The sequence below is a fragment of the Rattus norvegicus genome, chromosome 7 (assembly GCF_021556685.1).
Source record: "Rattus norvegicus strain SHRSP/BbbUtx chromosome 7, alternate assembly SHRSP_T2T, whole genome shotgun sequence".
In the NCBI taxonomy this organism is placed as follows: Eukaryota; Metazoa; Chordata; class Mammalia; order Rodentia; family Muridae; genus Rattus; species Rattus norvegicus.
This window is the reverse complement of record NC_141540.1, coordinates 128,898,642-128,918,516: the sequence shown is the minus strand read 5'-3', so window position 1 is coordinate 128,918,516 and position 19,875 is coordinate 128,898,642. Positions and strand designations below refer to the sequence as shown.

The 19,875-nt window shown below is 46.5% G+C and overlaps 1 long non-coding RNA gene across 3 annotated transcripts; it reads left to right on the top strand.

The window, feature by feature from the left end:
* The first annotated feature begins 3,463 nt into the window (after nt 1–3,463).
* Nucleotides 3,464–13,737, top strand: LOC148004922 (uncharacterized). Of its 3 annotated transcripts, none has more exons than XR_015626169.1 (6): nt 3,464–3,843; nt 5,376–5,481; nt 5,921–6,047; nt 10,612–10,649; nt 11,194–11,294; nt 11,737–13,737. It is a non-coding gene; the product is annotated as an uncharacterized LOC148004922 (long non-coding RNA). The 3 variants fall into 3 exon arrangements; XR_015626168.1 differs by having other exon boundaries at nt 3,504–3,843; nt 5,376–5,434; XR_015626166.1 differs by lacking the exon at nt 10,612–10,649 and having other exon boundaries at nt 3,504–3,843; nt 5,376–5,434.
* Nucleotides 13,738–19,875: the final 6,138 nt, after the last annotated feature.

Genomic DNA, 19,875 nt, shown 5'->3' with positions numbered 1-19,875 from the left:
TTCTGGATGTGGGCCTTCCTTCCTACGTCCCCAGAGCTCTCCTCTGACCTCTGCTATCTGGGCATTTCTGTAAAAACCGTCACAGGCCATCCTCCTTTCCTCTCTTATTGGCATTTGGTTTCTGCATTCACAAGTGGGCACTTCTGCACCTCTGCTTTAACCTCAGTTAGGAATTCCACTGAAAGCCACAGGTTCTCGACCTGTTCTCCAGCTCCCACCTGCAGATTCTCCACGCAGAGAAGCATATTTCATTATTCATTCAGCAATCACCCGTCTCTCTTGCTTTTTCCTTTGGTTTGCTTGTTGTCTTGTTCTTTTGAACACAACCCCCCTCCCTCTGCAGCTTACATGATTCTGGAACTCAGTGTACATCACAGGCTGTCCTTAAACTTGCCTCTGCTTCCCAAGTGCCGGGGTTGCCAATGTGAGACACCGTGCCCAATTTGCTTTCTCCATTGAAGTGTGGCCAAACGTGTTTGATCTTCTGACACCACCTCTCTTCTCATCCTCTGTTCACACACCTCCCATGTGACCGTGTCCCACTACTCTGCCAACATCACCTTTAAATACAAACCCCATTAGATTTTGTGTTGTTTTTTTGTTTTTTTATTTTGCTTTGACAGCAGCCCTCTCAAACCTCACCTCCAGCTCTATCATTGCTCTCCTGGTTGGAGCACCATCTGGTGTGTTTGAACTGGAGAAAGGGTACAATCCTTGTCCAGACAAAGCCCTAACCACATGCCTGCTCAGGCCCAGCCCTCTGGTGCAGTCTATTGCATGTCTGATAGATGCTTTCACACTCTTTCCTCTTCCTCTAGGCTGGGATCCCAGGACTGAGTTTTGAAATGTATATATACTGTCCACTTATTGGAAATGTCCAGGCATGTCCACTGAGTCTGGTGACTAGGAACATCCTGTCACCTATATAATGTGTATAGCCATCCTGTAGGAAACACCCTCTTCCATAGACAGGAATGTGGGGGTAAGGGTCTGTCCCAGATGAGCCCTTGTGTCCTGGAAGGAAGAAGCTTTCCTGGGAAGGACATGATGCTGGACATTCGGTGTCTCCGCTGTTTCCCTAAAGAGGGCTCTGAACAGCACCCAGTGGCCCCAGCCTCTCCTCTACATCTGCCAAAGCGCGTTTTACTACTGACCCAGAGCACAGTCCCAAGTCCCTGAACAAAAATCTTCAGTCTTGCCAAGTCGATCTTTTATTGTTGCTATTAAACATTTATTAAATACTCTGCGCTGAGCCAAAGCCGGGTGAGCTGGGCTGTGGGGAGTGAGAGCCAGGCTGTTGGTGACCACACCACGAGTCCCTTGTGCACAGCCTGAGACACCATGGTGGGCTGTACATCCAGAGGTGACAAGGAGGGGAAGGCACAGAGTCCCTGCGGCCAGCTGCTGGAGCTATGGCAAGCAGTTGGATGGAGTGAGGGTGGCTCCTGAGAGGCACAGGGGAGCCCCACTGGGGAGAAATCAGCATGGTTGATGTTAGGAAAATTTTTACAGTGGCCATTTTATTTTGGCATCATTGTAGATTAGTAGATGGTGTATACACTTTGTATTGAGCCTCTGACGCCCCACTCTCAATGTCCCCATGCTGTCACCTCATGGGAGAGTAATTGACAAACTTAGGAAAAGACAATAACACCTTACTATCAATAATTCTGGGGTTTAGTAGGACTTCACAGCTGATTCTCTTAGTGTGTAAGGCTTAGTAAGATTTCATAGCTGCTTCTCTTAGTATGATGCTTAGTAGGACTTCACAGCTGCTTCTCTTTTGGGACCCCCTTTTACTCCTACTGGGTTGCCTGGTCCAGCCCTGATATGAGGGGAGGTGCCTAGTCTTACTACAACTTGTAATGAGAGGTTTAGTTGCTGTCCCTGCGAGGCCTGTTTTCTGAAGGGAAACGAAGGAGTAATGGATCTGGGAGAATGGAGAGGGACTAGGAGGAGAGGACAGAGGGGAAACTGTGGGTTGGGATATAACATATGAGAGAAGAATAATTTTTTTAAAAGAGAAAAAACAAACTGACCCTCTCTGGCAATGATGTAGATTGTACAGGGCCTGGGGAGTCCTCTCTAACCCATGGGAGAGAGAAACGCCGATTTGGCATCTCTCCCACAGTAGACTCCTAAAGTGGACCAGTTAGCTCACCTCCCCGATCTCATGCCACCTTCCCAATTATCCCAAATGCAGCCACTCCCATCAGGGCCTGCTCCCGCACCCTCCTGACCTTCAGCCTCTTCTCCGGAACCCCCGGTCTTTCTGCTTCTTCTTCCCTCTTGTGTCATCTCTCTGCAACTGGCTTATTTCATGTGTCCACTTGATACAAGCTAGAGTCGTCAGAGAGGAAGGAGCCTCAGTTGGGGAAATGCTTCCATGATGAGGGAGGGCCTAGCCCATGGTGGGTGGGGCCATAACTGGGCTGATGATCCTGGGTTCTGTAAGAAAGCAGGCTGAGCAATCCACGAGGAGAAACCTAGTCAGCAGCACTCATCCATGGCCTCCACATCGGCTCCTGCCTCCGTGTTCCAGCCTTGCTTGTGTTCTTGCCCTGGCTTCCCCTAATGATGGGTTGTAATCTGGAAGTGTATACCAATTAAGCCCTTTTCTTCCCAACTTGCTTTTTGGTCACGGTGTTTCACGGCAGCAATAGAAACCCTAACGAATACATTTTCCTACTGAAACTTGTGACTTTTTCTGAAAACTCATCCCCAGTCTTCACTGGGCTGTTCTGTAGGAGAAACTGACCACGGCCTGTAGACACCCTAGAGTAGATCTACCTCTTTGTCAAAGATGACAACTTCAATGCCAATGGCCATTCTGTTGGGTTCACCTGCACCCAGGCCTGCTTCCCGGGACTGTCTGCGGTAGCTTATCCTCTGAAGTAGAACTCCGTTCCCAAGGTAAAGCGAAACCCAAAGCTGCCATCCAATTTGTCAAGGTCACATGGCCATGAGGCAGCTGCTCTCAGAGCTTATACGTCTCCATCCCGTCAGACAGATCCTCTTTCTCAGCCCTTGCTGCCCCCTACCTTCTCCACAATTCTTTTTCTGTCTTCCATGCCTAGAGGCTCAGGACTCACCCACAATATATTATGGAGCCTGATCTGTGCTAGGCTGGTGCCTTCAGCTTGCATTCACAGCAGATTGTGCCCATCCCAAGTCTCCTGCTACAGGTTGGGAACTCCCAGTTTGAACTAGGATAAAAAACCAGAAAGGTATAGTTGGCTCTGCAGAGAAACACTGAACGGCTGCTACTCACAGCATAACCGATAACAACCCCGCCGGGCCTGTCTGCCAAACAATTTACCTCATGGTTGTTCAGGTCTGTCCAGGGCAAAGTTTTCCACTGCCCTCCCTACCCAGGGCTGGCAGATCACAGAAGCAGAGGTGAGAGTGGACACCAGGGGGCACTGTTGGACAGTTCTCACGGAGCCTGGCAATGTAAGCTACTGCAGCAGCAGCAGGCTGGAATCAAGAGAGGGCAGCTCCCTGATTCTGTCAGATCTTTTTCTGGAAGTTGTTGGAAGTCCCGGGCTTGTGGGGGAGCAAAAAGACACGACAATGACTGTGAGGACCTTTCAGAAGTGTGTCTGGGTTCCTCTGGGCTGCACACTGCCCCCTCATGGAGAGCTGGCTGTTCAGATACCCGGGGTAGCACCTGAGGACCTTGGCCTGTCTCCCAGAGACAGAGGTATCCTACACACCCTCTGCTTGGAAGAACAAGAAGAATTGAGGAAGAAAGGCAGGTCATGCAGCATGACCAGGCTGAGGACTCTGCTCGCTGTGAAGCCACAAGCAAGAAGCAGGTTTGGACTTTCTGGCATACAACAGGTGGGCCTTGTACTGGAGGGACAGGAGGAAGCTGATCCTGGGCTCCCTGGGCTGGCCTCCTTCTAGGATACCATGGATCCCCATGTACAGTGAAGCTGGGTCATAGGGTCCACAGGTTTTGCCTGTGTTGCCTCCTGTAGCCCTCAGTCTGGGGAGACACACGGTTGGTATTCCGGCTGCCTCTGCAAATGGGCTTGAGGTGGCTCCCAGGTGTGAACAAAGAGCTGGCTCAGGAGCTGCTGTGGATCCCAGCTTCCAGGAATTTTCAGGAAGGAAAGCGTGTGTGCATCACAGTTTACATGGGTGGGCGTGGACGGTGTCTGTGATCCCTTCTTTATCCACACCATCAAATCTCTATGAAGTGAGCCCACAGGGAATAATTTTTTTTGCAAGGATTAAGAGAATTTGAGCACTAGGACCAGAGGGGATCATGAGCACCTATTACACCCCAGCAGGTGGGTAGTACTCAAATGAGACCTCATGGACTCTGGGCCTCAGTTTCCCTAAAACCACTTGCTTGTCTTTTGGACACCTCTCCTTTAGTGCCCTCTCTCACACTTTCTGCCAACTCCCCTGTTAAAGTCCCACCGTCAGGCCCATCCTGTAGGTCATTACCATCTTTCTCACTTTGGGTTCTTGCCTCTCCCCTATCCCTGGGGTTGGGCTAACTAGAAAGTCCGCCCATGCTGGGGCACACCTGCAACCAGTGCAGCCTCTCCAAGCTGCTTGGTGCCATCTGTGTATCCCTTCACCTGGTCTTGCTCTCCTCAGCCTACCTCAGCATCAGCTGTGAGACCCTCACCAGGTCCAGCCACTGCCCTGTCCACCTGACAAGAGGGACCAGGCCTCTACCCAGTCACTTGCTATCACCCATCTTGCACACAACACTCTTTTAAGTTTGGTTTATATTTCTAAAGTCTCCTCCCTTGGCACAGGCCTCATACCTGTGGCAGCCTGTTTCTTCCTGAGGTGTTCATGATTTTAAGAATTCCACCCCAAATCTATCTCTCTACCCTCCTCCTCTATCAGGCTAACTTGGGGGTTTAGACAGGAGCGCACTCGTGAATGGGATATGTCTATTTGGACAGGTTTATGTGTTGGTATGTATGGATAAACACAGAGGTATGTTTGCATATGTGTTGGGGCACGTGTGGATGCATGCTTGTGTGTGCATCTACATGGGTGCCTGCTTGTAAGGGGTACACAGGAATGCACGTTTACATGTATACATGTGGGTATGTGCTTGTGGGTGCACACATATGGTGCTTGCTTCTTTTTAATTCCACATGTGGGTGTGTACTTATGCATGGGAACACATGTGACTGTATGATTATGTGTCCGTACGCACAGGTGATTACTGGTGTCTGCTCTCACAGGTGGTGCATGCTTGGGCATGTGCCCACATGTGAGTTCCATGCGTACGTTCATATACATTTTACTTTGCAGCAGGAATCTCACTGGAATCCCACAGCAACTTCCTCTTGACAAAACCATGTCTCATCCTTCCTTTCTCTCTCTTCCTTGGATCCTAGGACTGAGCCGAATCACAGTGGCATATCCACGGAAGGCTGAACCACACTGGCTTCTCGGAGTAAGGATGACTTCTTCCTGTTCCCCCTTGCCTCTGTTTCCTTGCTGGTGAGCTCACCACTCCTGACCTGTAATTCATGCTTCTCCCGTGCCCCTGCCTCTGTCCATTCCATTGCACTGCTCATTGCTTTGTGCCTCCCAATGAGATTGTGACATCTTGCTTGTTTGCTCTGAGACTTACTTCTCCCAGCCTAGTAATTAATTGCTTGTTTCGCCCAGCCTGACTCCTTCCTAATTGTCTGCAGGAGTGACATCCCTGGGGGCCACCACGGCTCCAGAGGCCCCTCCCCTGTGGGTCAAGACTCACCTTCCTCATTCCCTTCACCTCCAGACACCCACCACCAGCGAGCATTCCCTCCTGCCTGGTGAGCTGCCTGCCACCTGCAGCCCCTGCTGGACGTAGCCCCTCCCACCCATCTGTGTTCTGAGGAAAGAGCAGTATTCAATCTGCAAAGAGTCACTCTCAATCTCCTGCATTTCCTTCCAGAAATAGAGCTCTCGGGTGTGACAGGATCACTAATTCCAGCTCAGTCCAGTTCCAAGCCCGGCTCTGCCTGTGGGGTATTAGAATCACATGAGCAGGCCCATGGTGGCGTTGGCCGCTGTCTGTTGAGGTAAAATGCTCTGCTCTGACTCTTAAAATAAACATGTGTGGGCCTTCTCTGTGCTAGTGGGCTCTTCCCTGTTCTCTGGTTCATTCTCCAAACAACTGTGGGAGAGAGAGAGGCTGTCCTCACTTTACAGTGGCAGCACAGGAGCCCAGAGAGCAAAGATGGCTTCTCAAGGATACAGGTGTGGGCAGAGCCTTTGCAAAAATCCTCTGTATCTAGAGGTGGTGGCTCTGCCCTCCGTGGAGCAGACACACTGTGGATAATGACCCCAGAGGGGATCTGTGACCTGTGCTTGTTCACCTAGATGCCAGACTAGGAGGGTCATTGGAATTCTAGGGCCTCTCTGCAGGAGCCCTTCTTGGATAGGGTCCTCATCAGTACCCAGAGACAGAGGGTGTTCTCTGCAACACTCTCTTGCCCTCTGTGATTTTGCAGAACCTGTCCTGAGGCTCTGAGGAAAAGGGTGGTTGAGGGTCTCTGGGCTGGGATGTGATCTGGTAAGCAAGGCTCTGCTCCATTCAGCTGTGAAGTGGTTGAGAGCGATAGAAACCATGAGAAGGGCCAGGGAATGGACCCTCCCTCAGGATGGTGACGGCTCATGCCGACTGCTCAAATTTCATTGGAGTGTCTGGGTGCTGTAATCAGTGTCTGCGTGTTTGGGTGCTGTTGTCTGTCAGTGTGTCTGGGAGCTGTCATTAGTGTCGGTGTGTCTGGGTGCTGCTGCCAGTGTCTGTGTGTCTGGTGGTTGCTGTCTATGTCTATGTGACTGAGTTCTATCATTAGCATCTGGTCGCTGCTGCCAGTGTCCCTGTGTCTGGGTGCTGTTGTCAGTGTCAGTGCGCCTGGGTTCTGCCATCAATGTCTGCGTGTGTGGGTGCTTCTGTGTCCTTATGTCTGCTGCTCTTAGTGTCCGTGAGACACATTTAGATTATAATAGCTCAGTGGGGCATGCTTAGCAAGCCACAGGCAAGGGAACTGACTGGAAGCAGGACCTGGCCTGGTACTACAGACATTCGTGTCCCATGCTGGCTGTCTCTCTTACACCTACTGTGTTATTAACATACCTTGTTGCTAGGGCAGAGTATCTAGTGTAAGTAACCTAAGGAATAGTTACTTTGGCTGGAAGCTTAAGGCTTCTGTCTGTCATGGTGGGGAAGGGAGAGTAGCAGGAATGTGGGGCAGCTGGTCACACTCTGTGCAGACAGGGAGCTATAGGAAGAATGTTGGTGTTCAGTTCACTCTTTCCTTCTTCTGAGGACCCAGACCATGAATCATGCTGGCCATATTTAGGGTGTTTTTTCCTACCCCTACATAATCTAGGAATTCTCTCACAGACATGCTCTCCTTATTTCCATAGCGACTCTAAATTCATTAAGTTTAGACTCAAGATTAGCCACCAGAGTTCCCCTTCTATGTCTCACCTGCAATCACAGAGAACAGAGGCTGGGAATTATTCAGCTACTTGATTCACCTTGCTAAGGTCTAACCCTCCAGGAATCCTAGCCATGGCTGAGAAGACACCAGCTTCCCAGAGCTTCCCTGGATAGTCCGGGGTGCCAGTTGGGTTGTACCATGGGTCCTCTTGCCTGTCAGTCCACCTTCCTCCTTCATGCAGATGAATTTCTTGGGGGAACTTCCTGGTCAGTCATCAGCGCACAGCTCATACCAGGGTGCCTGACCCCAGGTAGTTCCCTAGAGCAAAACCACCCAAACCACTAAGCAGTGTCCCGAAAATTATCTCATGTCGCAGCCTGAGGCTCTATGGCTCAATGATGGCCACTGAATGGAACACAGACCAGGAGCCCAGATGGCCAAGAGCCCAATCACAGTGAGGGACACTGACTCCTCCTGAAGTGGGCTCTGGATAGGCAGGCATCTGGAAAACTCAAGAGAAACTGTCTATCTGATGAGTATAGGCCAAGGCCAAGTGTGTGGCCTGTCTCCCTGCACCTTTCTTATCTCTCCCTTTCACTCCTTCCTCCCTCTTCCTCCTCTTTCTTCTCCTCTATTCTTTCCCCATTTCTCTCTTTTTATTCCTCCTCTTCCTTTTATGTCCCCGTCTCCACCTTGCCTTCCTTTTCCCTCTCCCTCCCCTCTGCCTTCTCTCCTTCTCCACCCCTGCAACTGCACATTTCTCTGGTGGAAACTCCCAACGGCCCTTGGCCTTAGAGCTGATCATTCCTCTGAGGGTCTGCCTACTAGAACCAGTCCTACTCCCTGCTCTGTCATAGCCTGATCTTTCATGGATGCTGAATCTAGGACCACCTGGACAACTGCTCTTATAGTGTCGTTGGCCCTGATGGAGATTATCCTGTTCCAGACTTGCACAAAGCCTCCATACACCTCCCAGCAAGTTGTAGCAGAGCTTGTTCTTTGGATCATAATGTTTCATCCAAGGGAGATACACTTCTGTCCTTGCGTAGGGCTTCAGAACAGAAGTAGGTGATAAGGTTAGTAGAGGTTCGTGTGATGGAATATTGCCCACAGTAGGGAGGACACCAGTTCAGATCCTATAAAATGGCTGGGGATGGTACGTGGACAGCACTGATATTGTAGAGCAATAATTCCTTTAAGTCAACTGAATCGAAGCAACCCGAGCTGCACAGTAATGTTAAAGCAAATATATTAGAATGGAATTTACAGAACTTCATCAATTAGTAGGTGGGACTCCCAGAGTATGCGTCTGCCTGTCATGTGTCACCTTGATTGGGTCCTAGGTACTTAGATGGTTAGCAAAAACAGTTTCTGAGTGTGGATTAGTATTTCCATTAACTGGATTAAAGGTACCATCCAACTTGCCTAGGATCCTGAGCAGAACTCTGCTTTAGTCCTGGAGCTGGGCTGTCTTTCTGCCCTTGACACTCCTAGTATTTTGAGCTTCAGACTCTCCAAGAAATATCTCGTTATTCTGCCTGGACTCTGAAGCCTGCAGCTGTACTGCAGGCTTTCCTGGTTTTCTAGCTGAGACGCTGGAATGGGATTTCTCAGCTTCTATAAGTGTGTACAAGTCTACCTGATAGTAGTAGGGTACAGGTACGATTGTCACGTATGCATAATCCCTTTCTCTTCTGCTCCCCATATTATATTATGGCATGGGATTCTCTTCCAATCTTGCCTCGCAGTCTATTTAAGTCAACTTACAGAAACCCCACTCCCTTTCTTTGCAAACTATGTGCCTGATACTTGGCAGTATATGCTTTCCCTAGAACCTCAGGGTTTTGATACCATCTTCTCATCCCAGAATACTGGACTTATTGGCATCCCAGAAAGATTCAGCCTTCCTAGAAAGGCATCTATCCTTGTGGGCCTGACGGCTGATACGCTTTGAGCCCCAATCGTCAAGAATGGCACATACATCTTACTGGGATGTATGAACACCAGAAGATTGTATGATTCAGTTATTTCCTAAATTGGGGCACCCAACAGAGACCTGAGTTTCAGTCATCAGAGGGCAGTTCAGGGAGGGTTTGAATGTGGCATCCGGGGACTCCATGTATGTTGGAAACAGCTCATGTCCCATAGATACATATCACTTATCAGAAGCAAAACTCAGGGATGGGGTGCTCTATGTTTTATTGTCAGACTTGTTACTCTCTCCCCCATAGCTTCCCTGACTTTTTCTGTGTTGCTACGGGCAGCCTGGAAGACTCTGGATACCTTTTCCTTACTTATTTGATTCCTCATCTGGTTTGGTGATTCTAGGGCCAACAGGGGCTCAGCTGGCATGAAGTTAGAGTCTTCAGGTTACTGACTCACATCCAGTGTTCCTCGGGAGCCTTCTGAATGGCCTTCAGGGAAGAGCGTTCATATTAGGAGGTCATACTGCTCTAGAAAGGCCTGGCTAACTGGTCTTCCTACCCACATGATTGAACACTACTCTAATTAATTCCCTGCCTGAGCCAGCTTCAGGAGAGAGATCTGGGCAGAGGAAGCACCCAGTTCCACTGGAGCTGGATTAAAGCTCTCTTTGTACAGGGAACTTGCTCAGTCTTTAACCCCTCGAAGGAAATATATCAGGGACGCTCTCCTATCTGAGCCCAGCTCTCTTCCCTCCGACTACAGAGCCAGGTAATTTGCAGTTCATTTATTTTCACTGAGTCCTGACCACTCTCCATCCATCGCTGTGAAATTAGCAGGAAAAAAATTACAAATTGCTAGAAGACAGAGACCTTTAACAGTGAGCACATTGCCTTATGCAGGTTTGATAAGCTGGAGACATTAAAAATAGAAGCAACACAGCTCGAAGTAGACCAGTAGTACTGAAATTTTAATAAGCTCTAGCTATAGGCAAAGTTTAATAGCTGGCCAGCCTCAGGGGGAAGGTCACACCCAGGTCTGTCCTGAGCCACTTTGGACTTGGTGACTGTCCTACTGTCTATGACCCTATATCCCCTTGTCTTCATCTCAGACCCTTGTCATCACGAGTCTCTGTGTCTCTCATTCAGGTGCTCCCAGAGACAGCAGGCATTTGCCTGTGTTTGTCTTAGTACCCTGTGGACACCTTGGGCAGTGTTTGGGGGAAGTTGAATTTTATTTTGTAATTAATCAATTATTTATATGTCTGTAGAATCCAGAGAAATAAGAGTCAGCGGAGTCATTAATAAGGTAACAAAATTTCCTGTACACCCTGGAGGACGACAGTCTGAGACTTATGTCCACCACACTGCCCATCTGTGTGTCTGGTTCTGTAGATCCATGCCCCTGAGGCAGATGCATGGGGTCACCTTGATGTTTGTGTGTCTCCTTTGCTGTCCTCTACAGGACACATAGCCATAGCTGTGACTTTTCAGAAGGGACACTGGTTAGGGAGATGGTAACTCTAGGCACTATGGAAACCATGTTTTCTGGAGGTGGTCACTAGGGATATTCTGGACAGGTGCTATGAATAGCTTCTTATCCTCCAGAGCCATCTCTTGGGATCAGAGTCTGCATTCTCATGAATTTTCTGTTTAGAAGTAGACAGTTTCCTGCAGATACCTTAGGGCTCACACAAACATGTGCAGAGCTTCTGGCTGAGCGTGGGTGTTGTCACCCCACCTCTGTTGACTTTGAAGGCCTCCTGCCGCCACTGCCATGATGCAATGCTTCTGGCCAGGTGTCTCAGTTCCTGGAAACCGTTACCTGTTTCTTTGGTTACCTCCTCTTGCAGATTGAGCAGTGGAACAGAGGGAAGCTCCCTATAGGTGTCCCAATGCCTGGTCATCTCGTCTGTCTTAGAAGCCCAGAGAATGATGCTATATACTGATGTAGGTGAGTGAGGTGAAGGCAGATTTGGGGCCTAGGTAGTAGAACTTTAAGTTATCTGGGCATGGCATAATTGTGGATCTCATGTGTCAACCTGGCCAGACCACAGGCCCAGGCATTTGGCCAAACATTATCCCAGTGTGTCTTTGGAGCTGTTTCTGAATGATGTAAACATCTGGACTAGTGGTCTGAGAACTGTAGACCAGTGTGGGGGCTCTTATGTGAATTTCTAGAACCTTGGGCAGAACTGAAGGGCAAGTCAGCATTATGCTGACTGCTGAGCTGTTCATGACCTCTGCTTTCTTCAAGACTTGGGGGTCAGACTTGATCCATACTATCTGCTCACCTTGGCCTAGAGCATGGCACTGGTAGATCATGGAGATTGGTCTCCAAGGTGGTGTAAAGCATCTCTTTATTAATCTCTCAATGTACTTATGCCTCTTTACAGGTTCAGCTTCCCTGAAGAGCAGAATTAGTTATGTGAGCCTTGGCTTGGATACCAGGAAGAAAGTGTTAAAAGAAACTATTAAAACAATGGGGATTCTATAAGATGAACTAAATGCCCAATGGAGGCCAGTGTCCTGTGGTTTGGATAAAGCATCTTTCAACCAAGGCTCATACATTGAAGATTTAGTCCCTAGATTGTGGTGATGCTATTGAACATGATTGGATCAAGATGACACTAACTCCCCCAATGAGTCGCCACATGGATGAACTCACATAATTCATAAGTAGTACCTGGATGGAGAGAAGTAGGCCATGGGCACTGTGTGCTTAAAGGGCATCTATGCTGGCTAGTTTTATGTCAACTGGACCCAAGGTATCTGAGAGGAGGGAACCGTAACTGAGAAAATGCCTTCTTAAGATCTGGCTGTAGGCAAGTCTGTAGAGCATTTTCTTAATAGTGATTGGTGCGGGAGGGCCTCCTCTATTGTGGGTGGTAACACCAGTGGTAACCCAGAAGAAAACAGGTTGAGCAAGCCATGAAGGACAAGCTTATAAGCAGCATTCCGCCATTGTCTCTGCATCAGACCCTGACTCCCAGTTCCTGCCCTGCTCTGACTTCCTTCAGTGAAGAATGGTGATTTGGAAGTTTAAGCAACATAGACTATTTCCCAACTTACTTTTGGTCATGGTGTTTCATTGAAGCAATAGCAACTCCTAAGACAGACACCTTCCCTTTCTTTCATGCTCCTTACCATGAGCTTTTGCCTTGCTATGAGGCTAAAAGCAATGAAGTACTTCTCTTAAATTGTTTACCTTGGTCACTTTGATGTAGCAATGAATTGCTGACTGATGTACCATGGGTTGACCAAACTATGTTGACTAGTCCAATTATTCATTTTAGAGAGAAAACGAAACATCATTACAATTATAAAATAACATTGCTCTAAATGTCCAGACCTCCTTGGAAGAGACTATGTCCTGAAAGGACTGTATATGCGGATGACCAGGGATCACACATCTTGAGGTTTATCTGAAAACGTTATGGTTTCAAAAATGCAGAGTAACTAGAGTAAGGTGCTAATGTGCTCCTCACAAGGGTATCCAGGATAGAGCCTGCCAATGTGGGTGCCCTTGCTCAAGGACCGTGCAGACTCCCACTCCTCACTTGGCACTGGGATGATCAAAGGCAAGACAGAAGAAAATGTTTTACAATCACACCAGGTCAGAAATTACATGGCAGAGACCTGCTGCAGAGAACGTGTTTTGATCAATGATTTACAAGTCTGTAGGATAAAGAAAGGAATAACAAGTTTCCTTCCCAGTAGAGACTCTGCATAATGTAGCAGAGCCCTGGAGGGATGCTCCTGCCTGGAGGGATGCTCTCTCTCAGCACAGGATAGCTCAGGAGAAACTCTTCCCATATGCCTGACACACTCATGTCTATGTTCTGCCAACCCAGATAGAAGTGACTTTCCATGGGTTAGGCATTTTTGCCTCTAGTCTAGTAAACTCACTGTTTAGTCCCACAAAATTTGGAGACTGTGTGACCCCACTCCCACCCCCAAGGTTCATGGGGCAACCAAGGAAAAGATAATGAAGGTCATTTAGAATAAGCTGATTTTACCCTGCATCCAGGCAGAGATGTCAGAATGGGAAAAGCCAAAGCAATGACTAATTTTGATTAACTTGATTGGATTTGGAATCACCTAGGAGACACACCTGTGGGTGTGTCTGTGAGGGTGTTTCCAGAGGATTTAGCTGAGGAGGGACGACCATCCTGTGAGTAGGAGTCACCATCCATCTTAAATTGTCTTCTGTGGGCCTGGGCTAAATAAACAAGATACAATATGGATGCCAGCTGGGTACCAATATTCACCTCTCTCTGCTACCTGACTGAGTGCAATGTAGCCAGCTGCCTCACACTCCCTGCACCATACTTTCCCCACCTTGATGGACTATATCTCAAACAGTGAGTAAAAAAATAAACCTTCCACATGTTGTTTGCTTTTCTTTTGGCATTTTGTCACAGAAATGAGAAAAGAAAACAATCCGGCCTACAATGAAGGAATTGGAAGGGCCACAGGAAGAGACTCCTGAGCACTGAGGAGCCAACCTGCTGGAGGGTGGGGCAAGGGTGCCACTGAGATGCAGAAGTGGAGGTCCTGAGGCCAGATATGTCAAGGTGCCTTTTTTGAGGCTGGCCTTCGTAGTTGCTATCTGGTGTATACTGACCCTACTCATCTGAACTGCTGCCAAGATTTCAGAATCAGAAAGAAGTCATGCTTATCAGGAAGCTGGAGAGTAGGGCCCTCCCTCATCTAGAACTTGGTGGGACTTCTGTTGTTGTTTTTGTAAACCTACAAGCTGTTTCTTCTTTATTGAAGAAAATTAAAGAACAAAACAAAACAATGACTCCTGCCCTCCCTCACCCCCAAAGAAACCTGTGCAGCTGATCGTTGGAAGAGTCTCTGAAGAGTCTTTCTGGATCAGTGGTTCTCAATGTTCCTAATGCTGCAACCCTTTAATCCAGTGCCTTGGGTTGTGATGACCCCATACCATAAAGTTATATCATTGCTACTTTATAACTGTAATTTGCAACTGTTATAAATGGTAATGTATGTAAATATCTGGTATGCAGGATATCTGATATGTGGGTCATTTGACCCCTAAGGGGTTTCCATTTACACATTGAAGACCACAGGTTTAGAGTAACCTTTAAATATCTCTAGGGCTAGCAAATAGAGAGGCTTTAGCCTCCCACATCCCCTAAAGAGAGAATTAAAGGTTCACAGGCCCAAATCTACTTCAGTCTCTAAAAATCTAGAATGAGGGGATTTAGTAGAAAAATGTCTAGATGGAAGAATCTAAAATAATGTAAGATTTGTTAGTTTTGCATGGGACCTTGGTTCCACTCCCAGCACTCACATGGTGGCTCCCAATCATTCATAACTCTTATTCTAAGGGATCCAATGTCCTCTTCTGACATTTTGCGTGTACTGGAAATACACATGATGTGTAGAAATACACATATGTCAAACACCCATAAACATAAAATGAAATAAACCTAGACACAGACGGATGCACGTCACTTCAAGGAGGAAGAGCTTGATTTTGTGGGGATGGGCCAGACTCAGAGATTCTTTTGCAGGGAGTTGGTCAGATAGCACATCCGTTATGTGTGGTATCATTGCAGCAGACCAGAGGGTGGGCACTGCACCTCCCCAAGGCCACACCCCTTGGATCATGAGAAAATACCAGAGACATTCTACAGGAAAACCAACAGCACATTCAAGGAAGAGCTCAGTGCAAACCCAGTGGGGGTGGGGGAAACTGAGAAGAAGGATGACTGAAGGCAACAGAGAGTCCAGGAAGAGTCCATGATCGGAAGAGGGTCATTAAGTGGCAAAACTGGGGAGAGACATCCAAATGCTTCCACTTTGGTTAGATTGAGAAACACCAGTAAGTACATAAAGTGAAACTCTGGGTATGACATTTACAGTGTTACCTAATATGAAGATCTGTCCCAAATGTGAGTGTTAGCATATTATAGGTTAGCGTCACAAAGAAGAAAAGGAAAAAGGAAAAGAAGAAAGTGAGCTGAGTACAAGTGTTCATCTATCTCTGTTCATGGTCTGCCTAGATGTAAGCATTGTGCTCCAGCTGTCACAGGGCTATCTGACGCCACGCCTTCTCCATTATGAGAGATGAAATAGTGTCAAACCAAGAGCCAAAATAATCTCTTAAACTGGTTTGTATATGGCATCCGGTGACAGCCATGAAAAGATGACTAAACTCCCTACCATAAATGACTGATGTAGATTGATGTCTATATGCAGTGAGGGCTGGTACAAGTTAGGTCAAGGCTATGATTGGACAGTAAAAAAGTGAGGTGAGGACAAAGCTTTTGTAAGGCAGGAGAGAAAGGGAAGGAGGAGGAGAATCAAGATGGAGACAGAGAAGGATGACCCAGATCCAGGTGGTCTTGAATTGCCAAGGTAATTATGTATATTTCTTAAGGGATGGATTTATGTAAGCAAATTTATCTTATCTAGGTGGGCGGTTTATCAATGTGTTATGAGTTTATTGAGGGGATTTATTGTGGACTGAGAATTTAACATAAATCTGATTGATAAATTACAGTTTATTGAGTCATGATTTCACTGGGTTGTTGGGAGTGTGAGCAAAGTCCGTGGCAGTGAGCCATGATAGGCCAGCCCATGCTGGACTTCTAGAGCCCTGATTTTACCTGGTAGCTGGAACCAGAGAGTTTTTGGCTAGCAGAGAGCCACTGGGAGAAATGCTAATCAGAGATAAATTATGGTTAGTTCCATTTGTCCCACAGGTTCTGGAATGAACTCTAGACACCAGCGTGGCATGGTGCCATGCTGGAATGGCCCGCAGACCATCTGGGTCAGAGAGTACTTGGGGGCAGCATGGAGCTGCTAAGATAAAGATATACCGCAGTACCATGTGGTCCCACGGGTGCCCGGTGCTGGCTCTGGATAAAAGGTTTAGCAAGCTTTTTAATTTTTACAACAGACTGAGACCTTTGAAACTACAAGACAGAGTAAGTCCCTCTATAGTTTAGATGATGTCTCAGGAATTTGGTTGTGGTAATACGGAGTCCAGCACAGCTCTGTGGTTGGGACTTTAAGGGGTTTGTTCAAGTGAAGTGGAGTGAGCAAGCACATTTTACCTTGTATCAGATCATTGAACGTTTCCACTTTCTGAAGCTTATGACTTGACTGTGGGCAATTTGTGCACAGCCTTCACAGAGGGAATGCGAGTTCTATTTTCCTTATTTTTGGGAAGGGGTGTGTGATTGAGAAGTAGAATCATGAATGAATGTTAAGCATATCAAATGCCTTTTCTTTGACTATTGAGATACTCATTTTTTTCAGTTGTCAATGTGCAGTAACACTTATTTGCATGTGTTTAACCTTCCTTGCATTCTAGGGATGGACAGCCATGGACCCGGTAAGTGATCCTTTCAATGGGCTGCTGACTGCCATTTCTGATGGTTGACCGAGGAGTTTTGGATGTGCATCTTTCTCAGGTGTACAGAACTTTAGATTTCATTCCTTGTGGTGTTTTTGTTTTGGGTACCAAATGTTGTTAACCTTATTAGATGTCTTTGAGGGTGCTACAGTCACTTCTATTTTCACAAACATTCAAGGATGACTTGGTATTGATTCTGTGAAGTCTGTAGAATGCACTCATGAAGGAAACTGGCCCAGGACTTGTCTTTGGTGGCAGTTTTACTTTATTGATTTAATTTCACTTGTTACTGTTCTATTCTGCCTTTCTGTTTCTTCTTGATTAGGGTTCGGTCAGTTGTGTGTTTCTAGGACATTACTCATTTCTTTTGGGTTATCCAGTTTATTTGATACCTAGTTGTTCATAGTCTCTTGTGATGTAAAAAAGTACTATGAGTTATTTCCTATTATGTTTCTACTTTCATGGTTGATTTTTACCTTCAAGTCTTTTTTTCTCCCAACACAATGTTTTTATTGATTCTTAGAAATTTATTTCACATCCTATTCCGTGAGCGCACTCATTTTCCCGTCTTCCCATATTTGCCCTTGTGATTCCCAAAATTAAAATTAAAATTAAAATAAGAAAAAAGAAAGTCCAATATGTATTATCTATATACTCACTGGAGTGTGGGTAAACTTACCCCTGAAACTGAACTGAGTTGTCCCTCTCTTACAACCCTCCAGAATCCTTCATTTGTGGAGAGCTAAATGTCAGCATCCTTATCACACATTTTAAGAGTTCTCCTCAATGGCTTCCTGTTTAGGGTGCTACTTTTAGGGGGAGGTGGCTTTGGGGTGGGAGTAAGGGTTGTCGCAGGAGCCTTCCATGCCCCTCTTTCTTAACTTTTTATCTGTAATCATCATCAATATCCCTGCAAAAGTAGCATGGACCATAGTCTTCCACATGGTTTCTAGTAACAGCACAGACCATGACTCAAGTTGCATTAGGACACAAGATGTAGACAAGGTGCTTGGAGGCAGCCTGGACCATGGACATTACCATGGACTCAGAGTCAGCACAGGCTACACACATCAATATGGCCTTCAGTAGAAGCATGACTCACAGACATCAACATAGCTTCAGGCTACATCATAGACCATGGGCATGTGCATGCCATCATCAGTTACAACATGTCCACAGATATCAACAAAGATCCCTGCCACAGTAGGACCAAGGACCCAGACATGGCCCTTGGTGGCAGCACAGATCCAAACATCACAATGGACTCAATTGGCAGTGCCAGCCACTCACATCAGCCTAGTCCCCACTGGTATCACATCTCCAGTTCTTTCTCTTTGCACAGTGCACACACTGCTCCATTTTTCTATCTTTCCCATCTCTCCATCACATATTTGTTCATCAAAGTGGTACCCTCAGTCCACACTGCAAGGTGTGGCAGCCTGGCTCTGAGCTTTTCTTTCTTCTTCTACCTTCGGCTTCATCTTTTTCATATTGCGTTCTGACATTTTTGTCTCTTCAGACAATATTTACCCAGAAGTATCATGTCTGGTGTCTACATAGCTGCACCTGCTTTCTTTTAGAGATTAAGCCCACAAATGAATTTTTCACCTATCTCTTTCCAGCCTAAGTGTGTTTTAAATGTATCAGGAGTTTCTTGTACACAGTGTGCTGTTGGGTCTTGGTTTATGTCTGTTCAGAGTCCAGTCTAATCCATCTGATTTAAATGCTTATGAACAGATGATGATCTACTGTGACCACATTGCTCATTGTTTCTATTTTGCAATTATTTCACCCTTTGCCCACCTTGCAGAGTATAGCTATGTCATATCATAAGCTTTGCAGTCATTTGCATTGATTCTCGCTGTTTATACACTGTATGTCTGTTGTAGACTTGTTCTGCTGTGTTCATGTTGATGTTGTACATAAGCCACAATGTTCATATTGTACATGAGCAATTATTTTTTGTTATATTTTACTTTATTTATGTGTGTGTATACAAATATGCCAGAGTATGTGAGTAGAAGTTAGAGAACAACTTGAGAGAACCAGTTCTCTTCTTCTATCATGTAGGTCCTGACGACTGAACTTGAGTCGTCAGATTTGGCAGCATACATTTTAATCTGTGGGACCATCTTATTAGGCCCATAAACATCTGTTTCAAGTTCATATTAATTTAATCCAGCCACCCACAAAATACTATTCTTTGGATCTTGTAATACCGTGTCAGTTTTTTTCATATTGTGTATCTGTGAATATGTTTGTATACTTCTTCGTGTACATTAGGATTATAAGTCAGGTTATATCATCACTATGGTCTTATGTTATCCTGAACTCATCTGACAAGTCAGCTACTTTGCCATGTGGGACCTGTGTTGTCACAGAGCTTTATATTGCTCTTTAGTGTAGTGTGACCAGTATGAAGATCAGCCTTGCAGCTGCTTGCTGTACCAGTGTTGAGCTCACTCCATTGTGCTCTTGAAAGAGCTATTCCCTTTTAAGATTTAAATCTGTCTGTCTTTTAGATTTCAAAATTCTCTAGTTTGCAAATTCAGACAGTGGTTGGAGTTCTTTGTTGCATTTTTCCTATTTGCTCAGCTGTTGTAGCTCTCTCTTTCTATCTCTGTCTCTCTGTCTCTCACTTTGTTGCAATTTTTTTCAATAACATGCTCATTTTGTTCATGCATTCTTGATTTCCTTGAGCTTGAAGGTACACTCATGCTTGACTTTGCAGGCTGGATTTGGTGGGGAAGGGCTTTTACTCTCTCTCTCTGTCTCTCTGTCTCTCTGTCTCTCTGTCTCTCTGTCTCTCTGTCTCTCTGTCTCTCTGTCTCTCTGTCTCTCTCTCTCTCTCTCTCTCTGTGTGTGTGTGATGGTACAAAGTGGGTGTACCCTGGAGTGAGCAGCTTCAAGTCCAGGGAGGCAAAGATTCATGCTACCTTGTTCAACTCTGCTCAGGTAAACTCTTATGAAGACCATGGAGTTCATGTCAACCAAAACCATGGGATCTGCTGTGGAAGCAAAGGCTCCTGGGATATTGCTGGTCTCCATATCATGGAGCAATCATGGCCACCAGAGTCACTTCAGTCTTATTCAGGGAGCACACAGCAGCATGACCTCTATGTAGATTTATTGGCAGATATCA